Source organism: Muntiacus reevesi, chromosome 4 (genome assembly GCF_963930625.1).
Source record: "Muntiacus reevesi chromosome 4, mMunRee1.1, whole genome shotgun sequence".
In the NCBI taxonomy this organism is placed as follows: domain Eukaryota; kingdom Metazoa; phylum Chordata; class Mammalia; order Artiodactyla; family Cervidae; genus Muntiacus; species Muntiacus reevesi.
Window position 1 is genome coordinate 128,003,508 of NC_089252.1, and position 16,903 is coordinate 128,020,410.

Sequence of the window (16,903 nt, forward strand, 5' to 3'; positions counted from 1 at the left end):
GGGGACGGTTCCCATGTTCTTTTCTCTGGAGTGAAATGCAAAATGAGTGTTATAGTACAACCTCTAACAACTTGAAATTTAAAGAAGGTATGGCAAATTTATGGCCACCAATGTTATCATTTACTTCATTTGTAGTTGAATCACAAGCAGGTTAGCTGCACTAGGATACAGGATGGATGAAATGGAGATTCAAGATCGGAGGAGGAAAAATAATGAAGACCTAAAAGATAGCACTTTTAGAATAGGACTGCTAAATTTCACCTGGCAGAGTAATTGCACTGGTCCAGAAACCTTGGAAAAAATTTAAAAGGAATAATGAAGGGGGATAAAGAAAAGGAATTCCTACCTGGTATTATTAGCACTTAAAAAGAATCTACAATGCTTAAAGTTGTGTCTTATTGATGTAGTAAGAGGAGAATGAAACAGAATCTAAAGCAGATTCACTGCATAAAACGTATGTTACATGATAAATGTGAAATTCAGACTAAAGGAAGAAAGGATTGTTAAATAACGATGCTGGAACAGATAATAATTAAATGATACAAAAGAATGGAGATTCCAGTTTCATAGTCTATGCTACATATAGCAGAGTGATTAACAACTTAAATATAAAAATAAAACCATGAAACAACTAAAATAAAGCATAGGTCAGTGTTCATCATCTTGCAATGCAAAAATAATTCTTAAGTAAAAATATCAAAAAAAGACACCCCCACAATATCAGACCTAAAAATTGGAAGTTTTTAGACTGAAAAGAACAAACCTCTGGTTACCAGGGGGGACTTGTGGGAGGAAGGGATAGTTAGGGAGTTTTAGATGGACACGTACACACTGCTATATTTAAAATGGAAAACCAACAAAGACCTGCTGTACAGCACGGAGAACACTGCTCAATGTTATGTGGCCGCCTGGATGGGAGAGGAGCCTGGGGGAGAAGGGATACGTGTGTATGTGCCCGAGTCACTCTGCTGTGTACCTGAGACTACCACGTTTAACTGGCTCTGCTACTGCTGCTAAGTCGCTTCAGTCGTGTCCGACTCTGTGTGGCCCCACAGACGGCAGCCCCCCAGGCTCCCCCATCCCTGGGATTCTCCAGGCAAGAACACTGGAGTGGGCTGCCATTTCCTTCTTCAAAGGAGGAAAGTGAAAGTGAAGTCGCTCAGTCACGTCCGACTCTTGGCGACCCCATGGACTGTAGGCCACCAGGCTCCTCTGCCCATGGGATTTTCCAGGCAAGAGTACTGGAGTGGGGTGCCATTGCCTTCTCCGTAACTGGCTATATTTCAATATAAAATAAGAAGTTTTTTAAAAAATGTAAATTTCTATGTCTCACACACTATAAAAAGGTCAGATAATAAACTGAAACAAATATTTTCAATATACAATAGTCAATTCGTTAATACTCTTCAAACGAAGAGCTCTTCAGTTCAGAAGTTCAGTCATGTCCAACTCTTTGGGACCCCATAGACTGCAGCACACTAGGCTTCCCTGTCCATCATCAACTCCCAGAGACTGCTCAAACTCACATCCATTGAGTCGGTGATGCCATCCAACCATCTCAGGCTCTGTCTCCCCATCTCCTCCTGCTTCAATCTTTCCCAGCATCAGTGTCTTCTCCAGTGAGTCAGTTATTCACATTGTAGTGAAAAGTACAGAGCCAAAGTATAGGAGCTTCAGCTTCAGCATCAGTCCTTCTAATGAACACTCAGGACTGATCTCCTTTAGGATGGACTGGTTGGATCTCCTGGCAGTCCAAGGAGCTCTCAAGAGTCTTCTCCAGCACCACAGTTCAAAAGCATCAATTCTTTGGTGCTCAGCTTTCTTTATGGTCCAACTATCACATCCATACCTGACTACTGGAAAAACCAAGCTTTGACTAGACAGACCTTTGTCAGCAAAGTAATGTCTCTGCTTTTTAATATGCTGTCTAAGTTGGTCATAGCTTTTCTTCCAAGGAGCAAGTGTCTTTTAATTTCATGGCTGCAATCACCAACTGCAGTGATTTTGGAGTCTAAGAAAATAAAGTCTATCACTGTTTCCATTGTTTCCCCATCTATTTGTCATGAAGTGATGTGACCAGATGCCATGATCTTAGGTTTTTGAATGAGTTTCAAGTCAGCTTTTTCTCTCTCCTCTTTCCCTTTCATCAAGAAGTTCTTTAGTTCCTCTTAGCTTTCTGCCATAATGGTGGTATCTTCTGCATATCTGAGGTTATTGCTATTTCTCCTGGCAATCTTGATTCCAGCTTGTGCTTCATCCAGCCCTGCATTTCGCATGGTGTACTCTGCATATTAGGCTAAATAAACAGGGTGATGATATACAGTCTTGATGTACTCCTTTCCCAATCTGGAACCAGTCCGTTGTTCCATGTCTGGTTCTAAGTGTTGCTTCTTGACCTGCATACAGATTTCTCAGGAGGCAGGCAAGATGGTCTGTTATTTCCACCTTTTTAAAAATTTTTCATAGTTTGTTGTGATCCACATAGTCAAAGGCTTTGGCATAGTCAATAAAGCAGAAGTAAATGTTTTTCTGGAACTCTCTTGCTTTTTCAATGAACCAACAGAAAAGCTCTTACAAGTCAATAAAGATCTAAGCAAAATGGGCAAGTGAACTCTTGGACAAATAATAATTTTTTTAAATGGCCAATAAAAAAAAAAAATGGCCAATAAACCTATGAAAAAACTGCCCAACCTCCCTCATAATCAAACAATGCAGATGAAAAAATATTTTGCTTTTAATTTAATAATGGTGAAGATGTATTTTAAAATATGGTGTATTGACAAGGATGTAGGGAAAAGGTACTCATACACTGGTAATATTGTGACAAAAACTAGTACAGTTTTTCTGCTGGGCACTGTTGTTATGCAATGGATAAAACCCTTTATAAATAATTTTATTTTAGAGAAATGTACTAATGATAAAATCAGACATGCACACATACCTGTAAGACAGATATGATATGACAGAAAAAAACAAACAAAAGAAACACATCAATTCTTAGCTTTTGAATCTCAAAAATACTCTTTTGAACATAATGGCATAGACAACAGTTGGGATAACTAAGTTTACTATAAGTAAACACCAAGAGGCTTCTCCCAGAGCTTCAAAAGTATCTCTAGGTTGGGATTGATGGTTTAGGTGCCAAGTTGTGTCCAACTCTTGGGACCCCAAGGACGATAGCCTGCCAGGCTCCTCTATCCATGGGATTCTCCAGGCAAGAATACTGGAGTGGATTGCCGTTTCCTATCCAGGGGATATTCCTGATTCAGGAATCAAACCTGAGTCTCCTGCACTGCAGGCAGATTCTTTACCGACTAAGCTACAAGGGATTAGGGAGAAATAAAACAATAGAAAATTATAATCAGACATCATAGAACCCTAAGTAGAGGAGACAGTCCTTTCCACTCAGCTGACCCCAGGGCAGATGACACAACCTCTAGTTTATAGGATCAAAGTGCAAAGGCCTTTTTTTACTTATTTCCCAGGTAAAGCTCAAAGAAATGTGTGTGATGTGACAGACCGGGATCAAGACAGGCTTAAATACTGCCAGAACACTTAAGAGTAGCACTGAAGTGGCAGAAAAGGCCACCCCAAAATCGGTTTAGATTACATTTTCACAACCCAAGCAGAAGGGAGACTCAAATGAATATTACATTGAGTTACCAAAAAATAATTTTCAAGCACACAAGTTATATCTTGAGATTCATAATTACAACCATCATACATATTTGAAGATTTAAAAATTGCGTTCCATTCTATCATTTGCTTCGGCAAGGTGGACATGGAGTGAGGGGGAAAAAAAAGCTTTGAATTAAACAATGTCATCGGTGGCCTTCAGTCATGTCTGAGAGCCAGGCAGATGCTAAGGACTTAAGAAACGACTGTGGAGAGCCCTGGGGGCAACTCATATAACCACTCGTTTGCCAAGTCTGGACTAACTAGAGAGCAGGGGGTTATACATAGCTGTTGAGCAGAGTGAATTTTTATCTGGGCTGAAGTCTAGGAAAGCAGGCTCACTCATTGATTAATTTATTCATTTAACTATTCACTCAGTCATTGACTTGGTCATTCAACAGATGTTTATTAAGCATTTATTTAGCTGTATTCTACTAAGTTCTTCGGAAGAACATGCACGGGGGGAATCTTTGACAACTTTGTACAGTATAAATTCCCTTTCAGTGTGGTTGAAATTTCTTTGTCATTTGCCCCAAGGTGAACTGTTAATGTATGGAATTCCCCTTTAAAAGGAAAACTGGATGATTTGCTTGTTTATGCCCGTCCCTAATTTCTTTTTTAATATTAAAACTAACAAGTTCTATGTTTTAGTAACAATGGTTCACCTGTTTTCTACGCCAGATGATTAGTCTCCAGACTTCTTTTTGGCTTTTGTCCTATTTGCTTTCATTTAATAAGGTTGGAAACTCTAGGTCAGACCTTGAGATGCTCATTATCCCCAGGTAGGCACTCTGCCTACAGTTCAGAGTTGCCCCAGGAGGGCTGTGGGATTAATACATGGAGCCATCAGGCTCTCACCACAGTGGATAGCTGAGAGAACTATGGCTGGGGTTTCATACTCCACCCTGCAGAACTGGCAAGGCTACCTCACTCACCCTCAGCCCTGCTCTCCACCAGGTATGCATGGTTGCATACTAAGTCACTTCACTCATGTCCGACTGTGAGATCCCAAGGACTGCAGCCTGCCAGGCTCCTCTGTCCAAAGGAGAGGGCTACCATTTCCTTCTCCAGGGGATCTTCCCGACCCAGGGACCAAACCGCATTTCTTATATCTCCTGCAGGGGCACTGGCAGGCAGGTTCTTTACCACTAGTGCCATCTGCTCTCCACCACACACTTAGCAATTGACAAAAGGCAGACTCCAATGTTCTTTGAATCCAGAATTTTTTTTTGTCTCAATGCTCTATCTTTGGCTCAGATAGTGACTCTGATTTTTAGGGGCTCAGCAGAGTTAACAGGCCTCTTGGTCTGAATGTACGTTTCACTGTCTTCCCCACCAGGGCACAGAATTCACATGGGATCTGGTCAGGGTGTCACGCTTCAACATTTCCACTACTAAAAATGCTATGTTAAAGATAATACACATTACATGATTAAGCAGTATAATAGAAACCAAGAGGTAACTCAGAGACTTGAAGAAATATAAGCATCTTTGTAGAATGTATCATTTCAAACACTTGTTAACTTTGTTGTTTAAACTGTTTTCAGAAAATCTGCATCTAGAAGACTGTTCTGGGTGTCTCTCCTTTTCCACTGGCATTGTCTACTTTATTGATATTTTTGAGGGCATATGTTTGTCTTCTTAATCTATAATTTATTTTGGAAGTGCTTTCAGTTCATCAGTATAACTTCTTAATAAAAATAAGACAGTTTTCTCTCCTTTCTTTCCCTTTTAAAGTAAGAACAAAAAAGCAGACAACCTTTCTATGGAGTTCCTGTTCCATGAACTAAGAAAAGGTCAAGCTATCTGCTCTGTTAGGATACACATGCTGATGAACAAACACCCATCAGTAGGATTCCCTAGCCCTGACAGTTTATCATTTGTTGCTACTTTTGACTTTGTCTCTTTCTCACTCTTAATGAAACTAAGCCTTATTTCAAGCTAAATATTTGAAATATGTTTTGAAATATGATAGTTTATTTGTAAAACAGTTAAGCTGTCTTCCTATTACAGATATATTATACACACACATTTAGGAATTGTCCTTTATAAAAATTAGCCCAGTTTGAGCTACTGAAAACTTGTAGCACTAGCTTTTCACATAGGATGAAAATGTGGCCCTTATGTGATTTGAGGAGACCTAGGAAAACTTCTGATTTTAAAGTGGAATCCCCTCCTCCATTAAAAAACCTGAAATTGCATATTTTCCATAAGAGCTTTCCATACTTTCTAAAACAAATTTTTGTAATTTTAGATTTCATCCTCTTGCTTTAAGAGTTCTGTTGTACCTACTGCAATCTGAGGAAGTCATTAGAATGGATTAAGTTAACAAGACTTTCCAACAGACATCAGATCAAAGATGTATGTCATGAAGGAGATGAGGGATGGTGAGGAAGGCATGGGGTAAACTAGGTTTCCAGGAAATATTTAGACCAAAAAGAAGTGGTCCAAAAAGAGAAAAGCCCTGAAAAATATTTCCTACCCCACAGAAGCACCTAGTCTGGACATGAGCCTTCACCGAATTAAAGGGCAGAAGGAAGGATGGACATTCCCATCTTGAAAATATTTCTTTCCCTTGCCAAAGTTTTAGAAAGTACACGTAGAAATCAAAATGAAAAGGAGAGTTCAAATGGTTCTATTACCATTTCCAAAGGCTTAAGAACTGGATCTTCTATAATGTTAATATATAAAGTAATATATTTTCATTCAGGAATGTGAGAAAAATTAGATCAGTAAGTAACGAGATGCATACTTGTTTCATTAGTAATCTCTTGCAGTAGTAGAAAGCTCTGGAAAGGTTTAAAGTTAATCTCATTGAAGTTTAACAAATCAGTAGATGGCGAAAGAACCAACTGTTCAACATGGTCGTGTTCCGATTTTTCAATAGTTTTTATTTCCACACATTGTGAGTTATCAAAGTGGCTACTGTTTCTTGGTACCCTCAGTGTCCTGGCTGATTAAGAATCTTAAAAAGAGGGAGCTCTGGATTACATTGCACACTTGCTCATGATAGGTACTCTCTCTTCCCTGTTATAGAGAAACTAGCTGCTAAATTTTGATCTCAGACCTCTAGTGGAAGAGATGCCTGCCTGGAAAGGGACCTCATTATCTGAGCACAATCAACTGCCAAATGAGCTGCACCCAAGACTCCATGGAGTTCTTTCTCTGTGAGGATTACAGGGACACAATCCTGACCCAGCTTGCTGATAAGCTGTTTAAACACTTTTGTTGGATAACCAAGAGTTGGCTCTACCTCTCAGTTACTGTAGTAGAGCCAAGTTCATGTTTAGGCTCCTAAATACATCAGCCATTCTTTTGGATTAAAGGCTAAATGATGTCATCAAGAAATAAATGGAAAAAAAAAAAAAGAAAAAAAAAAAGAAACAAATGATATCAAGGATATTGGGTTACAATATTTGGGTACAACTAAGCATCTCAGAAACTCAGAACCTTCGTGCTGTAAAGGCCCTTAGAAACCAGCTCATTTGTCTCCTTGCATCTTAATACATAAGAAAATAAAGACTTGAGAGTGGCCGTGACCTGGTCCATTTTATAAACTTGTTAGTTGCAATGCTGGATTAGAACTCATTATCTTTGATGACAGTTCTTTTAACAATCTCATTCTGCATTTCGAGATTAACTGATTTAGACTGTGGTGGGTCAGTTTTTACAGGATGTGAAGGATAGGAATTAATGACGAGTATAAGAAGTGTCAACTCCTAGCTCTAAAGCATATAAGTTGGCCAGTGAAGAAGCACTATGAAACTACATGCTCACTATTACTGGATTATAATTCTCAACATTGAAAAGGCCCTCTATAGCCAAAAACAGACCCACTTCTTTCCTACAAAGGTAACTGTGGAAAATTATTCCATTTGAAATGAAATGATCACTTATACATAATAAACATGGGTGTGTGTGTGTGCGTGTGTGTGTGTGTGTGTGTGTGTTCTAACATTCATTGAGCACTTACTCAGTGCAAGGCACTGCTAGCTGCTTTGTGTGCATTATATCTAATCCTTATAATAACACCATAAGAAAGGCAATACAGAAATTTGTGCCCGGTACCTGACTAGTCAGTGAAACAGATGGAACTTAACTGACATCTGTTTCCAGAGACTAGACTCTTACTGACCAATCCATAACCTTGAACAAGATAATGGAAAGTAAATATCGTATCAGTGGCTCTCCTTTTCATGGGTACTTTCAGATCAGTTGTTCTTGAACTTGAATGTACATAGAAATCAACTTAAGCACTTACAAAATACAGAGACCTAGGCTGCATCCTACATTTGCCATATCAAGATCCACAGCAGTATGACCTAGGAACGTGCGACATCATAAAACTCTGATACAGCCAGCCAGTCACTAACATGAAGATTAGTGTTTAGACATGGTGCCCTTGACTATAACTACCTTGAATAGTAAATGCCCTTTTTAACAGTTCCTTTACTATGTCACCCCAGGAGAGAGGTCTGGGTAGGTGAGGGACATCTTATAATACTGCCTTGGTGTAGCCCTCTAGTCAGTATTTTTGGTCACTAAAAAAGGCATATTGATTGGATGTTTAATTAAGAACAGAATATCCCCACACAAATTACAGGATGTATTCAGGAAAAAAAACAAAAAAAACTATGACTCTCTGATCCTCTCCTTTTCTCAAACATGTTAATATCCTTTCTAAATGTATTCTTTTTTCCTGAAGAAAAGTGGCAAGTATAAAAAGTATTACCTTTATCCTTTGGAAAAAATATGCTAATTCTCTCCCAAAGTACTTTGTTCCTGCCTAAATGCTAATATCTATTTCAGTGCACTGTAATTTATCAGTGTACAATCATTCTGCAGACACAAGACCATCCTAGAGCAGGATGAGTCTTATTTATCTCTGTGCAGCATCTATTGTGTGCTCCATAAATACCGAGTCAATGAATAAGTCATATATACACACATATATATTTCCTATTAAGCTAAGGAGCCAGTACCACCTAGGTTTGAATTTGAGCTTCTTCACATAGCAGCTTTGTGAGCTCAGACAAACTGCTTAGCATCCCTGAGTCTCAATTTTCTCATCTGTAAAAAGGGTATCAGAGAGTATCTACTTTATCGAATCATTACATTTAACATACACAAAGCACATGGAAGAGAGCCTGGCACTTTAAAAGCGTCCAACAAACATTGGCTCCTTGCTGAACCGTTTCCTGTGCGATCATGTTACTGTAAGGCTTCAGGCTTTCAAGGACAACAGCAGTAACAAAATATAATTTGCCTTTGGAATAGGTAGACGCTTCTTTTATATTATCTAGGAAGTAAAAAAAAAAATGTATTTACTAGATTAATAAATAATGTATGGAATGTTGGAAACAGGTTTAAAACTACTTAGGTTAATCAACGGCTTCTAATCACAGTCAAGTAATTTAGAAGCACCAGTTCCCTACATAACAACTGTTATGCTAATTAAAAATGAAAATTCATGACAAACTGCTCTCTCCATCCCTCCACGGTGCCACACTTTGTTAGGGAAAGAAAGAGTGTGCTAGAGACTCATCATGTGTGCAAACCTGAGAGGGGGGAGCTACTGAAGAACCAAACACTACGAGAGAGCAATGTGATCATCACCTGGAGCCAGACATCCTGGAGGGTGAAGTCCAGTGCGCCTTAGGAAGCACTGCTACGGACAAAGCTAGTGGAGGTGATGGAATGCCAGTTGAGCTATTTATTTCAAATCCTAAAAGATGATGCTGTGAAAGTGCGGCACTCAATATGCCAGCAAATTTGGAACAGTTGGCAATGGCCACAGGACTGGAAAAAGTCAGTTTTCATTCCAATCCCAAAGAAGGACAATGCCAAAGAATGTTCAAACTACTGCACAAATGCACTCATTTCACATGTTAACAAAATCCTGCAAGCTAGGCTCCAACAGTACATGAACTGATAACTTCCAAAAGTACAAGCTGGATTTAGCAAAGGCAGAGGAACCAGAGATGGAAGACTCAACATCTGCTGGATCACAGAAAAAGCAAGGAAATTCCAGAAAAACATCTACTTTTGCTTCATTGACTACACTTAAAACCTTTGACTGTGTGGATCACAACAAACTGTGGAAACTTCTTGAAGAGATGGGAATACCAGACCACCTTACCTGCCTCCTGAGAAATTTGTATGCAGGTCAAGAAGCAACACTTTGAACAAGACAAGGAACAATGGACTTGTTCAAAATTGGGAAAGGAGTACATCAAGGCTGTATATTGTCACCTTATTTATTTAACTTCTATGCAGAGTACATCATGTGAAATATGGGGCTGGATGAAACTCAAGTTGGAATCAAGATTGCCAGGAGAAATATCGATAACCTCAGATATGCAGATGACACTACCTTTATGGAAGAAAGCAAAAGAGGAACTAAAGAGCCTCTTGATGAAAGTGAAAGAGGAGAGTGAAAAAGTTGGCATAAAACTCAACATTCAAAAAATGAATATCATGGCATCTGATCACATCACTTCATGGCAAACAGATGGGTGAAAAGTGGAAAGAGTAAAAGAATTCATTTTCTTGGGCTCCAAAATCACTGTAGATGATGACTGCAGTCACAAAATCAAAAGATGCTTGCTCCTTGGAAAAGCTATGACACACCTAGACAGCATACTAAAAAGCAGTGACATCACTTTGCTGACAAAGTTGTGTACAGTCCAAGCTATGGGTTTTCCAGTAGTCATGTATGGATGTGAGAGGCGGACCATAAAGAAGTCTAAATACCAAAGAATCGATGCTTTCAAACTGTGGTGCTGGAAAAGACTCTTGAAAGTCCCTTGGACTGCAAGGAGACCAAACCAGTCAATCCTAAAGGAAATCAGTCCTGAATATTCATTGGAAGGACTAATGCTAAAGCTCCAATATTTTGGCCACCTGATGCAAAGAGCCGACTCATTAGAAAAGACCCTGTTGCTGGTAAAGATTGAAGGCAGGAGGAGAAGGGGATGACAGAAGATGAGATGGTTGGGTGGCATCACTGACTCAATGGACATGAGTTTGAGTAAACTTTGGGAGATGGTGAAGGACAGGGAAGCCTGGCGTGCTGCAGTCCACGGGATCACAAAGAGTTGGACATGACTGAGCAGCTCAACAACTACAACAAAACATATATATGGCTTCCCAGGTGTCTCAGTGCTAAAGAATCTGCCTCCCAATCAAGCAACTCAGGAAACACAGGTTCAATCCCTGCATCGGGAAGATCCCCTGGAGCAGAAAATGGTAACCAACTCCAGTATCCTTGCCTGGAAATTCCATGGACAGAGGAGCCTGATGGGGTACAGTCGATGGGGTCACAAGGAGTCAGAGATGACTGAACACACACATATGCAAACATATGCACACATGCACACATATACACACATGCACACACATATACACATATACATACACATACGTGCACATACCTACAGCCATCTTCAAAAGTACAAATGTAAACACTAGAGTTGTGAAACCAGAACAAAGCTGTGTGGAAAAATATTCCTAGAAAATGAGATCTTTAAATCAGTCTGTTAAGTTTTGAGTGGTAGGCTTTATGTGGGAAGCAAAGATTATAAGGAACCCTACCAATCATGATTCATACTGATTTGTGCTTCCAAAATACATGGTCTGCCCAGCTACACTCTCCCAAGCCATGACACCCTGACACTAAAACCCCCCACATCCACTCCACAACCCCAAGCAGAGTCTTTTGCAAGTGTTCAGAAGCAGGAACATCAAAACTGCTGACTCTCAATATTTGCTTCCAGGTCTGGTTTGGTATCTTTTCTTTGGGTGTTAGTTCTAGACGGTCTTGTAGGTCTTCATAGAACTGTTCAACTTCAGCTTCTTCAGCATTACTGGTCAGGGCATAGACTTGGATTACTGTGATACTGAATTGTTTGCCTTGGAAATTACCAGATCATTCTGTCATTTTTGAGATTGCATACAAGTACTGTATTTCAGACTCTCTTGTTGACTATGATGGCTACTCCATTTCTTCTAAGGGATTCTTGCCCACAGTAGTAGATATAATGGTCATCAGAGTTAAATTCACCCATCCCAGTCCATTTTAGTTCACTGATTCCTAAAATGTTGATGTTCACTCTTGCCATCTCTTGTTTGACCACTTCCAATTTGCTTTGATTCACAGACCTGACATTCCAGGTTCCTATGCAATATTGCTCTTTACAGCATCGGACTTTGCTTCTAACACCATTCACATCCATAACTGGGTGCTGCTCTTGCTTTGGCTCTTGTCTCTTCATTCGTTCTGGAGTTATTTTCCCACTGATCTCTAGTAGCAAACTGGGCACCTACCGACCTGGGGAGTTCATCTTTAAGTGTCCTATCTTTTTGCCTTTTCATACTGTTCATGGGGTTCTCAAGGCAAGAATACTGAAGTGGTTTGCCATTCCCTTCTCCAGTGAACCACGTTTTGTCAGACCTCTCCACCATGTCCCGTCCATCTTGGGAGGCCCTACACGGCATGGCTCATAGTTTCATTGAGTTAGACAAGGCTGTGGTCCATGTGATCAGATTGGTTAGTTTCTGTGATTCTGGTTTTCAGTGTCTGCCCTCTGATGGAGAAGGATAAGAGGCTTATGGAAGCTTCCTAATGGGCAAGATTAACAGGGGGAATACAGACTTCCCTGGTGACTCAGGTGGTAAAGCGTCTGTCTACAATGCAGGAGACCTGGGTTCGATCCCTGGGTCAGGAAGATTCCCTGGAGAAGGAAATGGCAACCCACTCCAGTACTCTTGCCTAGAAAATCCCATGCACGGAGGAGCTTGGTGCTGGCTACTGTCCATGGGGGCGCAAAGAGCTGGACATGACTGAGTGAGTTCACTTTCTTTCTTTCTTTAACAGGGGGAAACTGGGTCTTGTTCTGATGGGCGGGGCCATACTCAGTATATCTTTAATCCAATTTTCTGTTGTTGGGTGGGGCTGTGTTCCCTCCCTGCTATTTACCTGGGGCCAAATTATGGTGGAGGAAATGAAGATAATGGCTACCTCCTTACAAAGATCACATGCATGGACTGCTACACTCTCTGCTCCCAACCCTGCAGTAAGCCACCACTGACCCACGGCTCTGTTGGAGACTCCTGAACATTCCCAGCAAGTCCTTTTCATTATAGGGGACTGGAATGCAAAGGCAGAAAGTTAAAAAACACCTGGAGTAACAGGCAAATTTGGCCTTGGAGTACAGAATGAAACAAAGGCTGATAGAGTTTTGCCAAGAGAACACACTAGTCATAGCAAACACCCTCTTCCAACAACACAAGAGAAGACTCTACACATGGACATCACCAGATGGTCAACACTGAAACCAGGTTGATTATATTCTTTGCAGACAAAGATGGAGAAGCTCTATACAGTCAGCAAAAACAAGACCGGGAGTTTCAAGACCGGGAGTTGACTGTGGCTCAGGTCATGAACTCCTTGTTGCCACATTCAAACTTAAATTGAAGAAAGTAGGGAAAACTACTAGACCATTCAGGTATGACCTAAATCGAATCCCTTATGGTTATACAGTGGAAGTAAGAAATAGATTCAAGGGATTAGATCTGATAGAATGCCTGAAGAACTATGGACATGACTATAGACATGATCAACTATGACACTGTATAGGAGGCAGTGATCAAGACCATCCCCAAGAAAAAGAAATGCAAAAAGGCAAAATGGTTGTCTGAGGAGGCCTTACAAATAGCTGTGAAAAGAAGAGAAGTGAAAAGCAAAGGAGAAAAGGAAAGCTATTCCCATTTGAATGCAAAGTTTCAAAGAATAGCAAGGAGAGATAAGAAAGCCTTCTTCAGCGACCAATGCAAAGAAGTAGAGGAAAACAATAGAATGGGAAAGACTGGAGGTCTCTACAAGAAAATGAGAGATACTAAGGGAACATTCCATGCAAAGGTAGGCACAATAAAGGACAAAAATGATATGGACCTAACAGAAGCAGAAGACATTAAGAAGAGGTGGCAAGAATACACAGAAGAACTGTACAAAAAGGATCTTCACGATGTGCCCATGTTCTCCTCACCTGGGTTGCCACCTATTCACCTGAAAACATAGTTATTCATATCCATGAAGATTTTCACTGAAGCAGGGTTTACAATAACAATGAAACAAATCAAAACAAAAAAACTCAACTGGGTAGCAAGCTAAATGTCCATAAACAGGGGGATGGTTGAATTAATTCTGCTACCCACATACCATGGAATACTCTACAGCAGGTTAGAAAACTTGAGTATGTAGTCAGAAGACAAGATATCCAAGATGGTTCTAACTGAAAAAGCAAGTCATAGCAAAGTACATATGGAAATATTAGTATATTTTAAAAACTTAAAATAGTAAGAACATTCATTGAGTGACTTCTATCAAGTACTTTTCTAAGTGATTTAAATTCATCAAAATAGTCCCTCTTCCTAACAACCTGGTAAGGTATATAACGTTGTCCTCCCAATTTTATACATGAAGAATCGGAAGCACAGTAAATTTCCATGGGAACACTATAGAGGATAATAAATCTGTCGCCAAGTCTGGCCTTACTTATGGCTCTGTATTGTCTTTTACATTTTATATCTAAAAATGAACAAATAATTGACTGTGTGTGTCTCTGTGTGTGTGTACTTGAGTACCAAGGAAAACACTTGAATAAATACCCACCATCACACAGTGTTTCCTCATGGGGGGAAAGGAACAGGAATGGAGTGATGGAAAGGAAAATGATTAAAGAGGCTTTTAAAAAATCAGATTTTAGTTTTTTAACATTGAATTCTTTGGAAATTTATAAGGATTCATTCAACATATTTCTTGTATAATTTGTTCTGATACAGTATCCCAGAATCATCATGAGGAAAGTGAGCAGGAAAGGCATTCTAGGATAAACTGAAGAAGGGGGGACAAAGGATAATTTTAAAAGTGGTTTGAGGCACAGCTTTGAAGTAATTTGAGCAAAAAATAAATTCTACCTGCAATTGCCTGGGCAATTTAGGTGAAATGAAGGGGTTTTTGCGACATTACCTCAGAAATCATGGACACAGAAGAGTGGTTTGTGGGAGCTTCAAAACCCCAATTATAAGGGAATGCCACTGAGATTCCATTCGAACCGTCATGACTGAATGCTTTTTCTCCTGGCAACACTGTTAATTTGTTGAAACCTGAGTTTTCCTTCCCTCCATTTCCTCGTGGTAGTTTATTTGTCCATGCTAGCTTCAGTTATGTGGCCTGCTACATCACTCATGTTTAAGTGTGAATGCTATAAATCCAGGGTGATGTTTGATTGAGAAATGGTGAGGAAGGATTATGAAATACTGCATGGTCAAGTTTTCGTTTCTCACTAATGACTCCTGAAATGAAAAACTACAGTGATTTCAAGCTTGATGGATGGGAGATCCCAGAGTGAGTTACAAATCAGTTGACCTAGAAATTCTTTTAAAAATGAAAGGAGTTGGTTTTATAATTTTTCTTTGGTATGATTATTACCATCCTCTCCTCCCATTTCCCCAAACAACATGTTACAACAAAGAAACATAGCTGTTACATAATATCTGTTTCTTCTTTCATTAAACATTCAGTTTAGTTCAGTCGCTCAGTCAAGTCTGACTCTTTGCAACCCCATGAATCACGCAGTACGCCAGGCCTCCCTGTCCATCACCAACTCCCAAAGTTTATTCAAACTCATGTCCATCGAGCTGGTGATGCCATCCAGCCATCTCATCCTCTGTCGTCCCCTTCTCTTCTTGCCCCCAATCCCTCCCAGCATCAGGGTCTTCTCCAATGAGTCAACTCTTCGCATCAGATGGCCAAAGTATTGGAGTTTCAGCTTCAGCATCAGTCCTTCCAATGAACACCCAGAACTGATCTCCTTTAAGATGGACTGGTTGGATCTCCTTGCAGTTCAAGGGACTCTCAAGAGACTTCTCCAATACCACAGTTCAAAAGCATCAATTCTTCTGTGCTCAGCTTTCTTCACAGTCCAACTCTCACATCCATACATGACCACTGGAAAAACCATAGCCTTGACTAGTCGGCCCTTTGTTGGCAAAGTAATGTCTCTGCTTTTTAATATGCTATCTAGGTTGGTCATAACTTTCCTTCCAAGGAGTAAGCGTCTTTTAATTTCATGGTTGCAATCACCATCTGCAGTTGTTTTGGACATCAAGTTATATCTATCCCCCGGTTACCCTGCTTCAAATTCCAGCCTCTTCTAGCCCACTGCTCAGATTGCAATCACAGTAATCTTCCTAAAATGCAAATGTGATCATGTCATTCCCTTGAGTACAATTCTTCTAATCCTCATATGGCTTCCCTGATGGCTCAGTGAGTAAAGAATCCGTCTGCAATGCAGGAGACACAGGAGCCACAGGTTTGACCCCTGGGTTGGAAAGATCCCCTGGAGGGAGAAAATGGCAACTCAACTCCAGTCATCTTGCCTGGGAATTCCCATGGACAGAGGAGCCTGATGGGCTGCAGTCCATGGAGTTGCAAAGAGTGGGACACCACTGAGAGACTAAGCCTCCAAATCTCCATATTGCTCAGATACAGCCCCAGGTTTGCAGTCCAGTTTGCTTTGCATTACGATCTGGCCCCTGCTTATATTTTAGCCTCACTGGCCAACTCTTAAGGGTCCAAAGAGATGAACTGGCAATTTTCTCATGTCTGGACTCTAGGATTGTTTACTCTGAGGTGGCTCTTTCACCTCACTTACTGCCTCCTTTCACCTACCCAACACCTACTTGCCTGTGAATTTTCTTCAGAGAATAAACCATCTCTGGCCCTCCCATGCCTGGGTGAGATGCCTCTTTTATGATCTCCCATGGAACCCTATACTTAACTTCATTTACAAAATAACCTATGTTGCAAAGATTATCTTCTTCACTGCCTATTTCTCCTCATACTTGTAAGGGTGAAATCAGGGTATTTATTTTTTTATTTCACCAGTGACTAAAACAGTACCAGGCCGAATAGTACTTTGCCAAATGAATGAATGAATCCATATCTAAGTTTTATGGATTAAAGTTCATCAACAAACTTGTAACTTAACTATGTTGTCACTTCTCTGAGAAAACATAATGATTTCTAATTTAAACCAGTGGCTGCTCCCTTAATTATGAACTCGTGACAATCAACACAACTAACTTATATAGTACCTACTATGGGTCAGGAACTACATTATGTCACTTAACCACCAAAGCATAAAAACGAGGTAGCCACTGTTAT

The 16,903-nt window shown here is 40.2% G+C and overlaps 1 protein-coding gene across 5 annotated transcripts in view; it reads right to left on the reverse strand.

The window, feature by feature from the left end:
- The window catches only part of LIN7A (lin-7 homolog A, crumbs cell polarity complex component), a 148,535-nt gene that overhangs the window by 13,966 nt on the left and 117,666 nt on the right, over positions 1–16,903 (reverse strand). The window lies entirely within an intron of this gene.